The sequence below is a fragment of the Erpetoichthys calabaricus genome, chromosome 13, assembly GCF_900747795.2.
Source record: "Erpetoichthys calabaricus chromosome 13, fErpCal1.3, whole genome shotgun sequence".
In the NCBI taxonomy this organism is placed as follows: Eukaryota; Metazoa; Chordata; class Cladistia; order Polypteriformes; family Polypteridae; genus Erpetoichthys; species Erpetoichthys calabaricus.
Window position 1 is genome coordinate 36,356,522 of NC_041406.2, and position 22,697 is coordinate 36,379,218.

Below are 22,697 nucleotides of genomic sequence, written 5' to 3' on the forward strand. Positions count from 1 at the left end.
AAATGCATTTGAGTTGAAGTTCAATTGAATTTACAGATGGATACAGCTACTTTAGAATTCTAATGTGTACTTGTGTCATTAATATATAAAAAATTAAATTATAGTGGGTGTCTGTTATACTGCTTATAAAAATTATTCAACCACTTATTTTAATACAACATTGAATCATCATGGATGTAGATTTTTAATCTTTGACACTGATCGACAGAAAAGACAACTTCTGGTCTAGACTTTGGTTTTGTTGTGTCAGGGCTACTGCAGCTCACTTCTGGCAGGTGTAACCACATGTGCTATCAAGCTGCTACAAATGTTCCAGAATGTGGCATCCCATCTTGTATTGAACCAGCAGAGATGGGCATATGTCACTCATTTCTTCAGGTCGTTACATTGGCTTCCGGTAGCAGCATGCATTAAGTTCAAATCCATGATGTTTGCCTACAGAGCAGTCAGAGGGTCAGCACCTGAGTATATGGAGACACTGGTGAGGTCCTATATTCCTTGTAGCCCACTCAGGTCTGGTAGGGAACAGCATCTGGTGATGCCATCTCTATGTGGTATTAAATCTTAATCCAGACTATTTTCACATGTGGTTCCAGCTTGGTGGAACGGGCTGCCCACCTCCATCCGTACTGATGAACCCCTCAATGTATTTAAGAAGCAACCAAAGACCCATCTGTTCTGTGAATATCTGTTTAATTGATTAAGAAAAAAAATTTGGTCTGTGATCTTTAATACTGTTGGTTAATTTATTGTTACATTAACTTTAATTACTTTATTAATTGTTAATCTGTGAATTATAAATTATTAGTTATTTCATCTCTTCATTTGTGACAACTGACTTTTGTTACTGGTCCTAATACACTTGCTGAACAAACAGGCCATAGCCTAATGTTACTCAGTTGTTTACCTCTTTTGTAAGTTTCTTTGGATAAAAGCATCTGCCAAGTAAATAAATGTAAATGTAAAAGACTCCTTAATATCAAAGTGGTCTAAGTGGATTACAAATATAAAACACAAAACAATTGATCAGGTAAGTTTTCACCCCCATTAATAATGTAACTAAATCACAACTGGTCTAGCTAATTGGCTTTAAAAATCACAGAATCAGTTCATTGAAGATTAACCTGTCTGGGGTTTCACTTGATTGTGGACTAAATGCACCTTATCTGAAAGATCCAACGTGCAGTTAGTCAGTATGGTGGCCTCACTTACACAAAGAAGACAAAAGAGCACTCCAAGCAAGTTTGTGAAAAGGTGATTGACAAGCACAAGTCAGGGGATGGAGACAAGAGAATATCCAACTCATCGAATATTCCTTGTAGTTTCGTAGTACTAGGGTATTGTACCATGTTAGCCATTATGGATGTAGTGAGAAGTTAAGCAAAATTACGCCTTTTATTAGCTAACTAGAAAGATTACAATATGCAAGCTTTTCAGGCAACTCAGGCCTCAGGCATCTTGCCTGAAGAAGGAGTCCGAGTTGCCTCGAAAGTTTGCATATTGTAATCTTTGGAGTTATGTGAAATCAGTCAGGAGAAATGCAAAGAGTGTGGTTCAGCTGAGGTAGAGCTGGTCATCCACAAAAACTGAGTGATTATGCAAAGAAGAATAGTGAGGAAGGCCACCAAGACACCTATGAATATGCTAATAACAACTCTTGCCCAGTTAAAAAAATGTACAGAAGACACTTGGGAGACACTGAGGTCAGCAAGAAGGAGGATCTATGATCTTAAGAGACCAAAACATAGCCTTTTTGTCATCATATTAAATGCCATGTTTGATTTAAGATAAACCCTGCACAATATCAAAAACACACCATCCTCAGTGTGAAGCATCATGCTGTAGAGATGGTTCTCTGTAGCAGGCCCTGGAAGGCTTGAGAAGGTAGAGAGTAAAATGAATGCAGCAAATACAGGGAAATCCTAAAGGAAATCCCACATGCAGTCTGCAAGAAACCGGCACCTTGGGAAAAGGTTTGTTTTCCAGCACAGACAACAATCATAAGAATAAAGCCAAAGCTCACAGGAATGGCTTCAAAACAACAATGTGAATGTCCTGGAGTGGCTGAGTTAAAGTCCAAAGATCAGTCCAGTTGGGTGTTTGTGGCTCGACTTGACAAAGGCTTTTAACTCATGATCAACATGCAACCTGACAGAGCTGAGTAGTTTTGCAAAGAAGAATGGAAAAAAGTGGCAGTGCCCTTATGTGTAAATCTGATAGAGACCCATGCCTCTACTAAATACTGACTTGAAGGGGGAGAATACTTGATGGGATCAGTTATTTAATGTTTTACATTTGTAATTAATTTAGACCACCCTGCAGAGATCTCCTTTCACTTTGACATTAAAGAGTCATGTTCTGTTGATCAATGTCACAAAGCCAAATTAAATTTACTGTAATTCAATGTTGTAGTGCAATAAAATGTGAAAACTGCCAAGGGGGTGAATACTTTTATTTTAGTTCCTGTAATCTATACACATAATACAAAGTAATCAGGCAGGAACACAACATTCTTCTGTGTGGCTCTTACAATGGCTACTGGTGTCACGTTAGTTTGAGAAGTAAGACTGCCACTGAGAAATGGAAGCCAACTTGTCATAAATGGGGGGAATTATCGGCTACAACATAAAAAATTATAATTTAATATGGCTGCAATTAGCAGCCTATCATTGAAAATCTTTTAGTGATTTTATAATAAATATTTACTTTTCTGAATTTTGATATTTGATCCTTATTTAGGTGTAATTCATTTATTTTATATCAATGTTTAGCTGTACTACCTGTCTAAGATGCGTTGAAATCAAAGTAATCAACGTAGACCTCAGTGTTAATGTTTGCAGTGCTGCACACAGTATATATGTCTCTGTTTGGTATGAGATTCAAAAAAGCAACTTTAGTATTTGTGATGCACCATCTGTTGGAATGACAAATGCAATGCACTTTTTTGCTAAAAGTGTTTGTGATGTGCTTTCTTTTGGAATGACAGGGACAGAGCAACACACAGACAGACACACAAATGCTTAACGTTTTCTTATGATGGATATCTGTGTAAAACATCTAGAGATGTAATTGATTATACTGTGTGCTACATAAAGTAACTTTAATATTTTTATTATAACACATACTGCGTGAATTTAGAGAGTAATCATTGGTATCGAGAGATTCAGCAGCAGATGAATGCCATAATGTATTTATTTAAAAGAAGTATTGAAAATGGATGCATTTGGTTTTTGATATGCAATGGAGGAGGTTTTAAAAGAAAGTCACTGTGGGCTCCTTTGCACAATGTCACATATTAACATAATATTCTATGCTATACTTAATCCAGTTCAGGGTCCCTGGGGACCACAGCCTATCCTGGTCCTCTCACCCACACTCCCCACACTCCCACCATCACAGAATCACTAAGTCAGTGGTTCTCAAACTGTGGGGCGGGCCCCCCTAGGGGGGCGCGAAGTAACAAAAAGGGGGGCACGAAGATGTGAAAAAAAGAAAACAAGAATCGAAAATATGAAAAATACATCTATTGAAACCAAAACAAATTAACTTAAACGACATTCTGCTATTAGAAAAATAAATGTAGACTTAGATAAATGCTGATTAAAGTTAAGTAGGTATAATAAAATATGCATCTATGATATATCATTAATTAAAAAAGAACAAATTGGTATTAGTGGGCTCCTTTCAAAAAAACTTTAAGGGGGTTAAAACTGTTATGAAAACTCGGGTCGCAAATACTTAAAGATTGAGAAATGCTGCACTAAGTAATCTAATGCACATATTTTCGGCAATATGGGAGGAAACCAGAGTGCCCAGAGAAAACTGCACACAAATATAAGGAGGATATGCAGGGTCTGGGATTCAAAGTAAGACAGCAGCATGAAGCACCACTCTACACATAAAGTGTCAAACAACAACAATTTCTTTCTTTTATAGCCCAAAATCACCCAAGGAATGCCGCAATGGGCTTTAACAAGCCCTGTTTTTAACAGCGCCCCCCTCCCCCCCGGCTTGACTCCCTAAGAAGACCAGAAAAAAACTCACAAATAAAAATGTGTTTTAAAGTTTAGTGCCTTAACCACTCTTCCACAATCCTAGCTGTAATGTTGCACTCTTTTTTCAGAAGCCCCTGATGTTCACATGCAGATGTTGCAGTGTGGGGTTGGAGGACACTGGTTATGAGTACAGAGTCAATCTGAAGAAGCAGACCCCATTAGCCAGAGTACAGAAAGAGAGGATGTCTAGTGCATTGCTCTGTTTGTATCGTGTCACTATCCTGAAGGCCAGTGGCTAAATGCTAGCTTTCTAAACTGAAGACAAGGGTTCAAATGTGCTAGCAGGCAGTGTGGTATAGCATTAAAAGCTTTGAAGTTTAGACTTCAGACCCTGAGGTTGTCGGTTCAGATCTCATGACTGACACTGTGTGACCACGAACAAGTCACTTCACCTACATGTGCTCCGAATGGAAAAACAAAATCAATGTAACCAATTATATCTCAAATGTTGTAAGTCATCGTAGATAAAGGTGTCAGCCAAATAATAATAATAATACAGAAGACCTGTAAAAAGAACACACCTAATATTTTTTGGGATTAAAAAAAGAGGAAGATTGTTCTCCTGGAAGCATTTTCCCCAGTCTATGGTTTCTTTTTTCTTGTTTCAGTTATCCTCATTCCACTCTCTTTATGGCAGGCCTTACTATTTTCTGCATTTAATTGCTTCTATCTCTTATTTCACTGACATCTACACACATACAGTAATTGAGTTACCTGGGGGAAATGCATGACATGGTGTAATTGAACAAAGCAGACAGACAAGACAAATTAACGCTTGCAAATACCTGACGACCGAAGCGATTTGAGATCATGTTGCCATTTTCAAAAAAAAAAAAGATTAACTCCTTTACATTTCAAAGCTTCAGTTTTTCTCTTTGTGTCTTTAGGGTTTCAATTTAAATCTCTATAAAGTAAAATACGTCAGGGACACTGTTAGAATGGTTGCAATGTAGCTACTTCAAGGCCTTGGAAGGTTTGTCCTTTCAGCTAGAAGTGATGTTTGTCAAGTCTGAAAACCCAGTTAATGAAACCAATCAGTCAGTTCACCAGAGAAGAAGAGCATCTGATGCCTGATCTACAGCTCGTGTAACATGGCAGAGGGTAGCTGTTGCTTACTTCCATAGTGCTTGCTGACTTTAAAGTCATCCACATGTCTGTGAGTGGCTGCATAAAGCTGCTAAACTGATCATTTTCTTTAACATTCCATCTGTGTAATAGGAATGTATTTACAGTAAGGGGTGGAGTGGTGGCTCTGAGGCTAAGGATCTGCGCTGGTATCCTGAAGGTTGCCGGTTCGAATCCCCGTCACTCCCAAAAGAGATCCTACTCTGCTGGGCCCTTGAGCAAGACCCTTAACCTGTAATTGCTCCAGTGGCGCTGTACAATGGCTGACCCTGCGCTCTGACCCCAAGGGGTATGCGAAAAGTAACAAATTTCTAATACGAGAAATCGTATAAGACAAAAAAAAAAAGAGCAAAAAAGTATTTTAATTATAGTTCTCAGATGAATGGCACATGGGTAGAAATTGGGAAAGTTACCAACTCATAGCAGTGGATCCTGACATGTATTCTAAATTCTAGTGCCTTGTATGTGAAGACTGGATGCTTTTGCCATGCTCATTTTTTACTTTCTCGTATACGTAGTATAGAGAAAGTATAGGAATCGTGAAAAAATTCAGTCTCGAGATTTTGATGAATCTTGACGCTTTAGACCAGTGGTCTCAAACTCCAGTCCTGGAGGTTTTCATTCTAACCCCTTTCTTAATCTTCCTTTCATTTTAATTGGTTTATTCTCCTGAATTTTGTCATCGTTCCTCTGAATTGCTTGATTTGTTTCCTTAAATGGCACCCAAACAGAAATTAAATATGAAGTGACGGAGCCAACAGAAGACCAACTAAGTCAGGGTCTCGAACTCCAAGCAATTTCACTGCAACCAGTTGCTTAATTAGGTGCCGAGTCTTGTTGTTAACTAAACCCGTTCTTTAATTCCATGGCTTGCTGCTGCTCTCATTGTGCAATGGCAGACATTTCTGAAATTGTTGATTTTCTATTTTCTAAGAGCACGCTTAAAATGTTTTGGGGAGCTGAGCAGATCAACATTCCTGAAACCTTCATCTTTCTTTATTTTAAGATACTGTATGATGGACACAGTTTGCTGGTCATGTTTTGGCTCATTTTATATCTCATTATTGCTTGACTGCTAATTAAAGAAAAAGAAACAGTTGAGGGGTCTGAGTCTTCAAAAATAAGTCAATTATTGCAAGAGAGGACAGAGCCGACTATACTTCCTTAGAAGGCTGGCGTACTTTAACATCTGCAATAAGATGCTGCAGATGTTCTATCAGACGGTTGTGGTGAGCGCCCTCTTCTACGCGGTGGTGTGCTGGGGAGGCAGCATAAAGAAGAAGGACGCCTCACGCCTGGACAAACTGGTGAGGAAGGCAGGCTCTATTGTAGGCACGGAGCTGGACAGTTTGACACCTGTGGCAGAGCGACGGGCACTGAGCAGGCTCCTGTCAATGATGGAGAATCCACTGCATCCACTAAACAGTATCATCTCCAGACAGAGGAGCAGCTTCAGCGACAGACTGCTGTCACCGTCCTGCTCCACTGACAGACTGAGGAGATCGTTCCTTCCCCACACTATGCAACTCTTCAATTCCACCCGTGGGGGTAAACGTTAACATTATACAAAGTTATTGTCTGTTTTTACCTGCATTTTTATCACTCTTTAATTTAATATTGTTTTTATCAGTATGCTGCTGATGGAGTATGTGAATTTCCCCTTGGGATTAATAAAGTATCTATCTATCTATCTATCTATCTATCTATCTATCTATCTATCTATCTATCTATCTATCTATCTATCTATCTATCTATCTATCTATCTATCTATCTATCTATCTATCTATCTATCTATCTATCTATCTATCTATCTATCTATCTATCTATCTATCTATCTATCTATCTATCTATCTATCTATCTATCTATCTATCTATCTATCTATCTATCTATCTATCTATCTATCTATCTATCTATCTATTAAAATGAATTCAAAAGAAGTTAATTAGCAGCAAAAACAGGTCACTAATAAAGAAAAGGGTTAGAATGAAGACCTGTAGCCACTGCGGCCGGAGTTTGAGACCAATGTTTTAGACCTTCCTGAGTCCGAACTACATTTTTGAAATTATGTCTGTCTGTGTGTAAACACGATAATTCAAAAACGCTTTAACCTCAGTCAATGAGATTTTGTACACCTGCTTTATATGAAAAATAAGGAATCCTAGCAACTTGTGGGTCATTTCCAGCAACTATTTATCATTAATTTAACAATAATGTGAAAACATTGAACATGCCATGTAAATATAAAATTGTAATGGGAACAATAAGCTGCTACATCCCCATTGTGTTCCTGGTAATAAATTAAATTTTATGATATATTTTTTTTTATTTCCGCCATTATTATCATAATTAAATATAGCTAAATGCAGTTTTACCTATAGTAATTTATTGCAACAAATATATAATACTAACACTTTTTCTATGTTTTTAGGCCACTATAACTCTTTTGAGTTTATACGTAATCTAGGTAATGCATATGTAATCATGAAAAAATTCCACCACCATTTTCAACTTCCTTATGCGCAAAAATATTATTTTAATATAAAGTTTGATTAGAAATAGAGATAAACGATTGTGTATCGATATTATCAATTAGTTAAGATGATAAACAAAGAGGTATGATATTTGAGAAATATTGTGTGGTTCTGATGACGTTTTCCTCTATCTCAGTATATGAGAAAGCCGAGGGGAGTGCACTCCATATATTTTTGTTATTATTATTATCTAGGACTGTTCATTTCAGAGACGACACTGATGTCAACAAGTGTTTCCTACAACTGAAATCTAAAGCAGGGCTGCTTTCTGGAGTGTTGCATTTGTTCTCCCTGAGATAGAATTTCCTAAGAATTCTGGCCAGAATAAAGAAAACAAATAGAGTGGGTGGATGGATGGATGTCTCCAAAAAGAATAATACTCATTCCCAGGGCCATCTCTGAATTAAGGGCAGGTAGGGCACTACCCTCTGTCCCCCTGCACATAGCGCTGTTGTGCAGAAATTAAATCATTAGTGCACTCCCATCAGTAATGTAATGTCTTGTTAAAATGCTTGTAGGAAACTCACTTTATTTGTCATATTTCACAAGTTATGTGAAATGCAAATTATTATCTAGAAAAGTATGTATTTTTTGATGCCATAGATGAACAAGGGGATACAAATTGTTTTAATTTTTTTTTAATCCTTTGTAGTAGTAGCACATCCTGTGCTGCTCAGGATGATGTGTAACCTGCTGGTCTTGACTGATGAATGGACAGCAGCTGTGCAATAGACAGGAGGCACCAACTGAGCGGAAAAAGGGTGCATAAAAGTGAGCAGGCTAGTTCTGAATGAATAAAGAAGAAAAAAATAAAAATGAAAGAAAGCGATTGCTATTTTGGGAGAGTCAAAATTGTGAAGGATGAACTGAGCAGCACTGGACTGCTGATCTGTTTATGGGGAGCAGGTTGGAGAGCTGAAGGAGCTCCAGGAGGTGGCTGTGCTCTCAGTAGCTGACGAGGCTGAAATGAAGAGCTGGTGAGAAGGTGAGAGAGGCTGGTGTCAAAGTGAGTATACCAGTCAAACTTCCACTAACAACACCCAGCTGGTGTTCAAACTGACATTTTCTTGGATCTTTGGGGCAGTAGCGCTCATCACTGGTTTTCTAAGCACATAGGAAAAAAGGATTAGAACTGGACTACTAACTGTCAGTCTTTCCAGTGAAAACCTCCAGATTTGCTATAGCTGTAGGGTGGTGACATTCAGTGGTAGGATTTGATCAGGTTTTAAATGCCATGGTGCAGATGAGACTCTTTAGCTGGGATTAGAAGAGACTGATGGAATTTCACAGACACACATGAGGAGTGTCTTGATGAAGTGTGTGTGATGAGACTGGTGCAGTGATGCTTTGAAAAATGAGAACGATGCTACAAGTTTAAACATAGGAACTGGGGCTGAAGGAAATTCTAAGATACCTGAGTCAGTGAGTATGTACAGGGCTTGAAGGAAGTGCAGTGGTATATAGTTTCATGTTAATCCTTCTATTTGGAATGGAATATTAAAATACAGCATAGTGGTGAATGGAAATTAGGAAAACAATGCCTGAATCATCCTGAAAATATGCAGATACTGTAGGTAAAGAACGTGCTGCAGGACGTACTTACTGTATTACTGATATAAGATAGTGAGGATGGCTTGCAGCTGTTTACTTACAGAAGGCCAGATGTGAGATCTCAGCCTGTAGTAAAAAGTCAGAGGAGCTCTAACAGGGTAGCCATCACTGCAGTAAAGTTAATATTGGTGTGGCTTAATATTGAATGAGCCGTTACAGAATAATGGATGCAAATGTTCCTAGAAAATATTTGGAACTGGAAAGGATTTGCATCTGGCAAAAAAGTCAAAGTAAAATGTTAAGATTTCCAAGTTAGCTTCATACATGCCGACATCCATTACCTGATTTTATACGTATGTCACACTTTGCATTGAAAATGTACAAATGTTAGTGAAAATGCATAATGCTTTATTATTTATTTTACTGAAAGACATTTTAAACTTTAAAATGACAGTGAAGCTCTCTGTACTGTACTGTACTTTAAATCACAAAACACACATAATTTAATGTGTACAGTATGTCTACCTTATGCTTAAATATTCTACAGTTTTGACAATGGTGCAGTACCTTAATGAAGGTGGAAAAGATTCATGATGGCACAAGAAGCCACTACTAACTGACAATCGATCCCTCAGCAGAGATGTGCTGTCTTTATTGAGAGATTGCTAAGAATTCCACTTACCCCTGCCATCAGCTGTACACCCTGAAACAGCAGGGCTGGTATGCATGCACAAAATTCTGGGAATTAAAAATCAGCAGTTTTTACCTCTCCTGAACAGCTGCTTACCTGTGACAGAGATGATTGTGTGGGTGCACATGCTGCTGGTTACATTTAGTGACAAATGTTGTCTTTGCTGAGGGATCGCCGAATTTCACCTCCCCATCCTTATGACTATACTTCCAGACATTTCACAGTTGGGATACATATTTAGGAGACTAGGAATTTCAAGCAGCAGATCCTACTGTTCCAGCTAAAAAGCCAAATGCCAATCAAGCTGCCTACACATGCTGCCAGTTACATCATTTATATTGTACAATATATGCTCATAAAGGTTCAAAATGGTTAAAAACGGTGACAAAATCCATAGTATGCAGTGCTATTCTTCCCATCAGTGATGGCTGCTAAATTATTCCTCCATCACAAAACTAGAGTGCTTCTTTCATAACCAATAAAAAATGGAAGTTGTTAGGCCAAAGATAATCGAAATTCAGTTGGAAAAAAAAGTTGGGGATTTAATGTGCTTGATCATATCTGAAGAACTGCCATAACCGAAGATGCACCTCTGTTTGATTAAGTTAAATAAAGAATTTAAACAAAAATCAAACCCAGAAATTCATTATTCCAAGATTCCTGAAACATTTCAAAATAAAACAAAACCAAATCCACAAAAATGAAGACTCAAGAGGTAAATTTAAAAAAAAACAAGAAATTCACACAAAAATGGCTAAGAGATCTGTGATTATCTTGCATGATATTTTTTACTCATATATACATTTTTTCTGTGTATTTTCCATCCCAGTTGTAGTTTTTGCTGATGCTAAATCAATGTATGTCGTTAGTTTTTGTTTTGGAAGTTTATTTAGCGTTATAAATAATTTTTGTATTGCTTGTAACTACAAGTTTGCTTCTCATGGGCACGGTCATTTTAGAGTCTTTAAGTTGTGCCATTACCAAGGTGACTAACCAGAGATGAACGGAGCATGACGTCTGTGGAACAGCAGGATGAAAGATCAACACTGACATCTCATTTCTGTCCAAGAGTGTGCATAAATCCCTTCAAGTACTAGGCCTGTGTTTCTTATTTAGTTCTCATTGTCAAAGATTGCAGCTACATATTTTGACTTCAAGTTTGGGTTTAAATTTGAGCTTTGGTGAAAGATCATTGTAATCTCCTGATTATTAAACTTAACACTTTGTTTTCGACTGTGTCTCATTTCCTGGTCTACACTCATCAAAATGCTGTCTCTTATCCAAATCAGTATAAGACCAACATGTTTAATATAAAGAGATCAAAAATTGAGTGGAAAAACATGAGAAGATAATGCTAAGGCCTCAGCATTGCCTTGAGAGATGCTAGGCCTTTATACAGGCCACACAAACAGCTTTATAATTGTAGAAACAGGTGGCCCTGTAAACATACAAAGAGCAAGAATATAACTGCCAGGATTAACAAAGAAAAATACAAAATGATCAATAAACAAGAAAGTGCAAAATATAAAATAAAGTACAAAAAAAATAAATTAAAAACATTTTTTTCATAAATTAAAGAAGGATTTATATAAAAAAAACACCCAAATACACAGGTGGAAGGAGCAAAAACTGAAGCCAGCAAGGAAGATGCATAATAGCAGGTTGCTTTTATTCCTCTGTACGGTGTGTGTGTTTTTCTCTTTTAAATGACTATAAATTTTGCTCTTTATAATGAATTATGTAGGAGTGTGTTTTAAAAATATAGACAATTGTCAAGCTAGAAGATTGTGGGTGGAACAGCTGAAAAGATTACTGTAAACCCACCAAGAAGTCTAGGTGCTGCCCACAAGGGCAAGATAGGCTGATGTGCCCACCCTGTTAATGGCCCTGGTGGATCTGAGGTGTGTGCTGGAGATTTATAGCTGCATTTAAGTGGTGTGAAAGATGGCCCATGTCCTTACACAACCGGGACACCCTTGGAATGTAAAGACCGGGGAAGAGATCTCTCCGGAGTGCTAGATAGCAGCGAGCACAGGCTCAAATTCCTGCATGGGTGTCCCAGGGAACAGTCTTGCTGGGTCCCTTGGGGGCCGCAAGGGGAGCTGCAGGATCTGGGTGTACTTACTCCATAGTGCTCCAACCTCACACAGAAGTACATTGGAGCGGCAGCATCATGTCACCGGAAGCACTCCTGGAGATTAGATAAAAGGACATCTGCCTCATAAGGACGTTGGATGGAAAGTGGATGAAGCTGGCAAGGAGGGGTGGAGGAGGCAGTGGAAGAGTGACTATAAGAAAGAAGACAAAGAGTGTATTATAACAGTTGTCACACATGTGCTCATAGGAGGCAGCTGAAGGACTCACAAAGGGATAATTCCCTGCCAGACCAGGTGGTGGCAGAGTGCACTGATCCTTCCTCTTTTTCATCGGCAGACCAGCCATGGGAAATTTCTCCTAGACTTGAGAACGTCACTTCCGGTTCCGGCCCCAGAGGTTGCGGCCCTAAAGATGTAACTTCTGGTTCCAGGCCCAATGATGTCACTTCCGTTTCCTGCCCCGATGACATCATTTCCCTTGCCCGGCTTTAAAACAACCATTTTTGCCTATCTTTTATGTTCTATTGTTGGACTGAAGTCTGTTGAGACCTGTTGTTCATTGAACCAAACTTTCATCTTTGGCAGCCTATTTCAAGTATACTGGCGGCTGCCCCCAAAACTTTTCCTGTGTTTGTCAAATCCTTTCACACAGTGCTTTATTGTACTTGTGTCTGTGGTGGTGGGAAACACTTAAAAGAAGAATTTCCCACAATAAAAGACTGTGCTTTTAAGTTGAGTCTATGCCTGCTTGTGTTGGGTGTTTGGGGAGCTGGAGCATCTCCCTGGTGGCCACCATAGTTACATTTCACAAATTTGATAACATCTTCGAAAGCTGAGCTAAACATGACAGGTAGAACAGCTTCCTCCTGATGCATCACGACTCCACCACCTGCAGTCAAGAGTATTTGGCTGTGCTACGCAAATGACAGCACAAGATCATACACGGCATAATAGCTCCTCTCCTCTGCATTCTGGGCGTCAGAAAAAGGCTTAAGGGGCCATTATCTGAGTGGGAAGCCACACTTACTTGCACATGTAATGACGCAATTGCTGATACATTGAATAGTGCAGGGCTTACGGTTACACAAAGCAGCTTCCTCCTTGCTATGTGCTCTTATTGTAATATGAATGTTGTCAATCAGGAAAACTGAACTCTGATGAAAATTGCTATTTGATGATTGGCAACAACATGTTATGTTTGATGTATGCGCACCCACACCATACAAAAACTGGATGCAGCACCTCAATGTAGTGAAGCTTAGTTGAGATATTCCTGACCTTGTGGCCAGTTTCTTGAGAAGTGTCAACTAGTAGCTGATAATCTGATTGTCACATTTCAGCCAGCATTTCCCTTCTGGCTGAGGCTCACAGTTGTGTTTTTGTTTGTATTATCTAAATTTATGCCATTTATTTGTTTTTATTTATTTACTTTGTACATTTTTCTTTGTGTTCAATTGTAAGTGGTAATGACCTAGGTTACGTCCCTTGCGTTTTGTGGGTGGTTCCTCAAGGGGCGGGGCCACTTGCCAATCACTGCCATGAATGGCCCTCCACCCTATTTATAGGAGGTTCATTTCGAATGTGCTAGGGAGTGGAGTGTTTCTTATCTTTGCCTTTGCTTTGCGATTCCCCAGATTTTGGACCCTGTGCTCTGTTTCTCGACGACGTCTTTGGATTCTGTATTGGAACTGCGTTTATTGATTTTTGAATCTCTGCTCTGTTTTGAGCACACCTTTAGATTCAGATTTAGGATTTGTTTGATGTGTTTGCCTTGCCTCTTCAGGCATCTCCTTTGAGCTCTTTGAAACCTCCTGTTTTGCAGTGCCATTTGGAAAATAGACCTTTTTATTTTATAAAGGCTTTTCATGGCCTGTTCTTGTATTTAGTTGGGATTTAATGGTATTTTCCCCCAGAGAGCTATTTTTGAAAGTGATTTTTGGAAACTTTTGTGCTTGAGGGACTCTCCAGTCACAGCACTGACACAAATACAAAAAAATCTTCAGTGTAAATACTTAGCATTAGCTCTCTTAAAAGGGAACTAAAATATAGTCTATACATCATATTCATCACTGTTGAGATGTAATATGTTTGTCACATTAACGCACATTTTAATTATGGCTCAGTGGTATGAATTATTATACACATGATTGATTCGTCATTTGGCTGTTGTGGCTGCATCCCCATGCTTGAGCATGAGTGTCACCATTTCAAGGTTTCTCCAAAATGTTGCATACGCGTGGTTCACACTTGCCGTAAATATACACGATTTCCCCCATCAAGTTGTCTTTAATAAATTATGACATTTGTGTGAAAACTTGTGTACATTGTACCAAGCTGGGATGCCTGGAGGTCTGAAGGACCGGGATTGAGATAGTACCTCCCTCGTGACAAGAGAGGGCAGTCCCCCTGGTTTGTATCAGTGCCACAGGATTGGAGCTTGGAAGCACAACCCTGTTGGAGCCCGTGGCCACCGCAAGGGGGCGCCTAGACTGTTGTGAAGCCCTTGATGGCAGTACTTCCACCACACTAGGAAGTGCTGCCAGAAGAAGATCCGGGAACACTGGGAGTGCTTCCAGGTGTCCATGCAGCACTTCTGCCACACCAGGAAGTGCTGACGGATGATCGTCAAGGAGCACCTCCTGGGGGGGCACTATAAAAGAGGCCGCCTCACTCCATTCTGCGAGCCGGAGTCGGGAGGCAGAAGACAGACCTTGTGGAAGAGGAGTGAAGGCGGCAGGAGAAGAGAGGAAAAGAGACAAAGAGAGAGTAAAAAGGACTGATCTTTGATTGGTGATTTGTGCACTGTGTGGTGCTGTAAAGCCTTAAAGAAGCATAAACATGTGCTTTGGACTTGTGAGTCTGTGTCTCTGTTTGTGTCCGGGCTGATCACCACAATGTATATTTCATGCCTTTTTTGTGCGCATAAGCAAGCTTTATAAATGAGACCCCTGGTCGTGAGATCATTGATTGCACCTAGCTGGCCAAATATATGTGAGTGTCCATCCATCCATCCATCCATTGTCTCCCGCTTATCCGAGGTCGGGTCGCGGGGGCAGCAGCTTAAGCAGAGATGCCCAGACTTCCCTCTCCCCGGCCACTTCTTCTAGCTCTTCCGGGAGAATCCCAAGGCGTTCCCAGGCCAGTCGAGAGACATAGTCCCTCCAGCGTGTCCTGGGTCTTCCCCTGGGCCTCCTCCCGGTTGGACGTGCCTGGAACACCTCACCAGGGAGGCGTCCAGGAGGCATCCTGATCAGATGCCTGAGCCACCTCATCTGACTCCTCTCGATGCGGAGGAGCAGCGGCTCTACTCTGAGCCCCTCCCGGATGACTGAGCTTCAGACACCCTGCGGAGGAAACTCATTTCAGCCGCTTGTATTCGCGATCTCGTTCTTTCAGTCATAAGTGAGTGTGTGAGAGTTATTGCGCCCTAACTTGTGAGCAGTACTGCAGTGATGCTCGACCCTGTAAAGGATTATAAACCATGGATAGCTCACACCTTGTCATTAACACCACAACTACTTACTGGGAAAGATGAAATCTTGATCCCAGTTGTACTTTCATAAAAAGGTTCTTCAGACTCCACCAATATATATATAAGAAATTAATTTAACAAAGAAATTCTTGGGACCACCCCATGTGTTCTGCATTGTAATCGCGGGAATGCTGCCAGTCCTTTGTTAGACAAGTGTTTTACAGTGTATAAATACAAAAGCATATTTAACACATAGCTGATAACATGTTAATCTATTACAAAAATATCCCTACATGGGACATTCAGTCATCCTGTATTATGTTACACAGAGAGAGGCATGATGTTTCATTCCAAGGTCGGGGGCTACAGTAGCTGGAGGGCCTGCATACTTAGATGAACTCATCTTCCTTAGAGCAGTTAAACAAAAAGCAATAAAACTGAACAGCTTTACAGACAAAGAATTTTACAGAAAGGTTGTCCTCTACGCTATAGATGAATTAGAAGAATGAAGCTCTTAGTGAAAACTATGAAATAAACTAATGTTAATAATGAAAGTGTATTTATTATTTTTCCTCCAGTCAACTAACAAATTAAAAAAGCATTTCAAATGATAGCTTCAGAATTTTCCTGGTCAAAATCAGACTGTGCTAGCTGCCTGTTCAGTCTTGTAGCACTTGAGCCCCATCTTCTTACACTCGAGTGCCAGCATGTATGTTTCCAAATCATCTGCTAGCTTCACTTTGTGTAGGAAGTGGGCAGCAGCTAACATGTTGGTGCTCACAGCTGCAGGACTCTAAAGAGGCATCAGTTGAGCTTCATTCAGCTTTCCGTGCCAGTTTTTGGAGTAGTTCTTTTGAAGGAGGTCTCTCTCATTTTCTGGAAGGCTCTTCACAGGCCAGCTTACTGAAGATTTTGCTGCATTCACACAGTTGTTAAACTTTGGAAACTGATATTGCTGTTTGGTGAAATTGGAACTTTATTAGATAGATAGATAGATAGATAGATAGATAGATAGATAGATAGATAGATAGATAGATAGATAGATAGATAGATAGATAGATAGATAGATAGATAGATAGATAGATAGATAGATAGATAGATAGATAGATAGATAGATAGATACTTTATTAATCCCAAGGGGAAATTCACAAGATAAAGACAATAAAAGAGAAAACATAAAGCTTGAAAAGAAAGAAAAGTTAAAATTGCTAAAAAGTTGACACCTCCTGTCACACATGTTGCCCTACTTGACATATTGTCTGTACAGGTATCATCGCCCAGGGTGGCTGCCACCTAGCATGCTGGGAGATCATGTAATCCCACCAGGTTTTCTCCCCCTGTCCTCTCAGTAAAGAGCCCTCCCGGATAGGTATTGTTCATTGGTTCAACCCTGCCGAGATGCCAGTGAACACATTACCACACTGGCGTCTTCTGCCTGTGTTCTGGCTAATGCAGGATGCTCTTCACCCTGTTTCTTGTGCCATTGTAGGGCTGGCCCCCCATCCCATCCAGGACACCCGCCCATGTGTGCCATCCATCACAGTTATTAGTATCTGTAGAGAGGCTGTGCAGTATTTTATTGTGCAGTATGTGGAAACGAGTTCATGACTGTACTGCCAGAGCTGTTAAAATGGTAGACCACATGGGCTATAAAGGGACCAGGAGATGAAAATGCAAACAAAATGAACCACAGTTAAAGCCAGGAAGTCAATCAATCAAGTCATTAATCACAAAACTCTAAGCAAGAATTGCAGTCCAGAACTCATAGCAAAAGATTGAAAGTTGGTAACTAAACAGAAGAACACATGTTAAAGTTTGTTACAATATTTAGAATCTTAGACAAAGAGGAGCATGAGGCCCAAATCCGAGACCATGGTCCTCAGCCGGAAAAGGGTGGAGTGCCCTCTCAGGGTTGGGAGCGAGATCCTGCCTCAAATGGAGGAGCTCAAGTATCTCGGGGTCTTGTTCACGAGTGAGGGAAGAACGAAGCGTGAGATCGACAGGCGGATCGGTGCGGCGTCCGCAGTGATGCTGGCTCTGCATCGGTCTGTCGTGGTGAAAAAGGAGCTGAGCCGTAAGGCAAAGCTCTCAATTTACCAGTCGATCTACTGTATGTTCCTACCCTCACCTATGGTCATGAGCTATGGGTAGTGACCGAAAGAACGAGATCGCGAGTACAAGCAGCTGAAATGAGTTTCCTCCGCAGGGTGTCTGGGCTGTCCCTTAAAGATAGGGTGAGAAGCTCAGTCATCCGGGAGGGGCTCAGAGTAGAGCCGCTGATCCTCCGCATCGAGAGGAGTCAGATGAGGTGGCTCGGGCATCTGATTAGGATGCCTCCTGGACGCCTCCCTGGTGAGGTGTTCCGGGCACGTCCAACCGGGAGGAGGCCCCGGGGAAGACCCAGGACACGCTGGAGGGACTATGTCTCCCGGCTGGCCTGGGAACGCCTCGGGATTCTCCCGGAAGAGCTAGAAGAAGTGGCCGGGGAGAGGGAAGTCTGGATATCTCTGCTCAAGCTGCTGCCCCAGCGACCCGACTTTGGATAAGTGGAAGAAGATGGATGGATGGATGGATGGATGGAGCATGAGGCAGCAGCTTATAAATACACATGATGATGACATCATAGAATGCAACTTCTGGGACATGCCTCTTAGCAAAGTGTCATTGTGTCCCGATGTCCAGCACCTACAGAAAACAAAATGACAATTTGGAAAATTACAAAGCATAATGCTAAGCTTCTAAAGTTTTATTAAAAAGATATAAGAGAAACACTGATCTGTTTGAATCCTCAATATTCAAAAACTCCCTAACAAACTATTAGAAGCTTATGAAAATAAGAAAAAATGAATAAAGTCTAACAAATTGTAACAATGACCAAAGGGAGAAAGCATGTGAATTATGCTGTGATTCATTATCTTCAATGGCCTGTGTCCTTTAACTTTTTTGCAAATTTTATAAAAGAATGAATGTCATAGACTGTATAATGGTGCAGAATTTTGCACATGTAACACTAGGGAATGAGACAAGAGAAGTGTTGGGGCACCTCTATGGTAAACCCTGGTTTAATGGAGAAACAAAAAAGGCAAAAACAGTCACAGTAACAAAGTAACTTAAAGATGGAGAGCCACAGTGTATTTACGTAAAGAGCCAGGCTTATAAATGCATCAAGGTAGGAGCTCAGTCTTCTGTGCTCAGGGGTCTGTTAATGAAAGCCTTCCTGTGGTGTGAGGCTGGTTTATATATTGTGATATCAGGAAGCAAAATGAGACAAGTGTTCTTAGTAAGTTTCTGAAGGCTCTTCAGGACTACGGATGAAAAGGGAGAAAGAATTAGCGACTACATTCTCTTTGAGCTGGAGTGGTACTGCTTACCTTATTGGAGCCCTGCATGTGTCCCCTAAGTGCTCTTGTCTGACTACTGCTACCACACAACTCCAGGAGACCATGTATGAATGTCAGCCTGGTCACTGCGTGTCTGAGTTGATCTCCTGGTTACTGCCGTTTCCTCCCACTGTTCTGTCAGAAATGTAAAGATTTGGAATGCCAAAACCAGAAAAACAAACAATCATACAACTAAACTCAGTATGTGAACCAAATGTGAAACGAGAAGAACCAAGTCCAAAAGTCTTAATCAGAGAATCTGTTAGCAATGCACTTGTGAACGATTAGACAATGACTGAAAAGCAGCACTGGCTGTACTTTGAGAGGAGGCTTCTGGGACACATCACCTGGAAAAGAGAGGACTGCATCTTAACAACAAAGACATGAAATGGCTGCACCCATTAAAAAAACAGATGGTGTTGCAATAGAACAAAAATATAATGATAAATTAAAACTAGAAACGTTAAAGCAAAACAAGGGAAGAAAGTCATAGTAAAACGAGAAGGAGCAAGATCCAAAATCTTAGCTAAACAACACAATGTCACTGAAGAAAACTATCTGAATCAAAGAGGAATAAGAATGTTAGCAAAAATCATAATCTCCAAATCACAATGACACACATGCTGTCAAATTAAAAATTAAATTAGTGTGGTGGACCAGAGATGTGCGTGTATGTTATGATTCCAGCAGGCTCTCAGGCTCTAACTGAGGCAGCCATGTCACCTACACTTCAGAAGAAATCACCCATCTGAAGCTGAGCATGTTCATGCCCAGATAGAACTTAGATGGGAGAGTATCTGAGAAATGCTTGTGTTGGTGTTGGAAGACGTGTTGGTGGGGCCATCAGGGGGTGCTTACCCTGTGGTCTGTGTGTGGATCCCAATGCCCCAGTGCAGTGACAGGGACAATGTGATGTAAAAATGGTTCCGTCCTTCGAGTGAGACGTAAAACTGAGGTCCTGTCTCTCTGTAGTCATGAAAGATCCCTGGGCATCCTTCATAAAGAGTACGGTGTATCCCAATATCCAGACTAAATTTCCCTCAATTGCTTAGTCATTCTGGCCCCCTTATCATTCCCTATCTCTTACTATCTCTCTTTCTCACCACTTCACCACCTAACAGCTAATGTGTGAGAGTGTACTGGTGCAAAAATGGTTGCCATCGCATCATCCAGGTGGATGCAACACATTAGTGGTGGTTGAAGTGGCTCCCCACTCACTATGAAAAAATGTTTTGAGTAGTCAGAAAAGCAATAAATAAATGTGAAGAATTATTATTATTATTATTAAGATTTCAAAATCTACACTCAGGTTTCTCCAGCTTCTGGAAAACAATATCAGCCAATTCTCCAAACTCAAAGTTAGGCTTCAATCTATAAAGACAAAGGGGAAAATGGCCAAGGAATACTAAAAAAAATATCTAAAAAATCACCAAAGGGCAGGAATGGAACTTTAAAACCATTTAAATCTTGTGATCCTGGGAAATGTGAACTCAATATTGTGAACTCAGCAATGGATTACAAGTGACATCAAGGGCCTTTTGAACCAGAAGAAAAGGGCTTTTAAAGGCGGTGATCAGCATGAGCTCAAGCACATGCAGAAGGAACTCGGAGTCCAGCTCAGGGCAGCGAAGGAGTAGTACAGGAGAAAGCTGGAGCAGAAGTTGCAGAATAACAGCATGAAGGAAATGTGGGATGGGATGAAGATCATCACTGGCTGCAGCTCAAAGCGGGGTGCCACCATCGAGAGAGACGTGAAGAGAGCAAACCAAATGAACAACTTCTTTAACAGGTTTGACCACCCTAACCCACTCTCACCTCGGAGTAATACACCCTCCACCCATTCTTCTGCTGATACCAGCATAGGAGAGACATCCCCACCCACAATTACAGCAGTGCAGGTGAGCAGAGAGCTGAAGAGACTTTGTGCCAGCAAAGCAGTGGGTCCAGATGGAGTATCACCACGACTGCTGAAGGCCTGTGTGTCAGAGCTGGGGTGTCCTCTACAGCGCATCTTCAACCTGAGCCTGGAACAGGGGAGAGTCCCGAGGCTTTGGAAAACATCTTGCATCACCCTAGTCCCAAAGGTATCACGTCCTAGTGAGCTGAATGACTTCCGGCTGTGGCTCTGACGTCACATGTGATGAAGACCATGGAGAGGCTGCTGCTTCACCACCTGAGGCCACAGGTCCAACACACCCTCGACCTTCTGCAGTTCGCATACCAGGGGAAGGTGGGAGCGGAGGATGCCATCATCTATATGCTACACCGATCACTCTCCCACTTGGACAGAGGCAGTGGTGCTGTAAGAATTATGTTTCTAGACTTCTCTAGCGCCTTCAGCACCATCCAACCTCTGCTCCTTAGGGACAAACTGACAGAGATGGGAGTAGATTCATACCTTGTGGCATGGATTGTGGACTATCTTACACACAGACCTCAGTATGTGCGTCTCGGGAACTGCAGGTCTGACATTGTGGTCAGCAACACAGGAGCACCGCAGGGGACTGTACTTTCTCTGGTCCTGTTCAGCCTATATACATCAGACTTCTAATACTACTCGGAGTCCTACCACGTGCAAAAGTTCGCTGACGACACTGCTATCGTGGGCTGCATCAGGAGTGGGCAGGAGGAGAAGTATAGGAACCTCATCAAGGACTTTGTTAAATGGTGCAACTCAAACCACCTACACCTGAACACCAGCAAAACCAAGGAGCTGGTGGTGGATTTTAGGAGGCCCAGGCCCCTCATGGACCCCATGGTCGTCAGTGGTGACTGTGTGCAGAGGGTGCAGACCTATAAATACCTGGGAGTGCAGCTGGATGATAAATTGGACTGGACTGCCAATACTGATTCTCTGTGCAAGAGAGGGCAGAGCCGGCTGTACTTCCTTAGAAGGCTGGTGTCCTTCAACATCTGCAATAAGATGCTGCAGATGTTCTATCAGACGGTTGAGGCGAGCGCCCTCTTCTACACGGTGGTGTGCTGGGCAGGCAGCATAAAGAAGAGGGACGCCTCACACCTGGACAAACTGGTGAGGAAGGCAGGCTCTATTGTAGACACAGAGTTGGACAGTTTGACATCCGTGGCAGAGCGATGGGCGCTCAGCAGGCTCCTTTCAATTATGGAGAATCCACTGCATCCACTAAACAGTATCATCTCCAGACAGAAGAGCAGCTTCAGCGACAGACTGCTGTCACTGTCCTGCTCCACTGACAGACTGAGGAGATTGTTCCTCCACCACACTATGCGACTCTTCAATTCCACCCGGGGGTTAAACGTTAACATTATCCAAAGTTATTGTCTGTCTGTATACCTGAATTGTTATCACTCTTTAATTTAATATTGTTTTATTTTATTTTTTTGTATCAGTATGCTGCTGCTGGAGTATGTGAATTTCCCCTTGGGATTAATAAAGTATCTATCTATCTATCTATCTATCTATCTATCTATCTATCTATCTATCTATCTATCTATCTATCTATCTATCTATCTATCTATCTATCTATCTATCTATCTATCTATCTGTCTGTCTGTCTGTCTGTCTGTCTGTCTGTCTGTCTGTCTGTCTGCCTGCCTGCCTGCCTGCCTGCCTGCCTGCCTGCCTGCCTGCCTGCCTGCCTGTCTGTCTGTCTGTGCTTTTTCTGTCAGCGGCACATGCTGCTGTAGTTGTCCTGTCAGCCATGGTGTGAGTCTGTGTGGCCATGATTGCCATGAGGTGCTCTGCTATGTTGCTCAGAAAGATGTCAGACAAAGAGTGTATCCATGTCACAGCTTGCCGTGAGGTATGTTGCTACC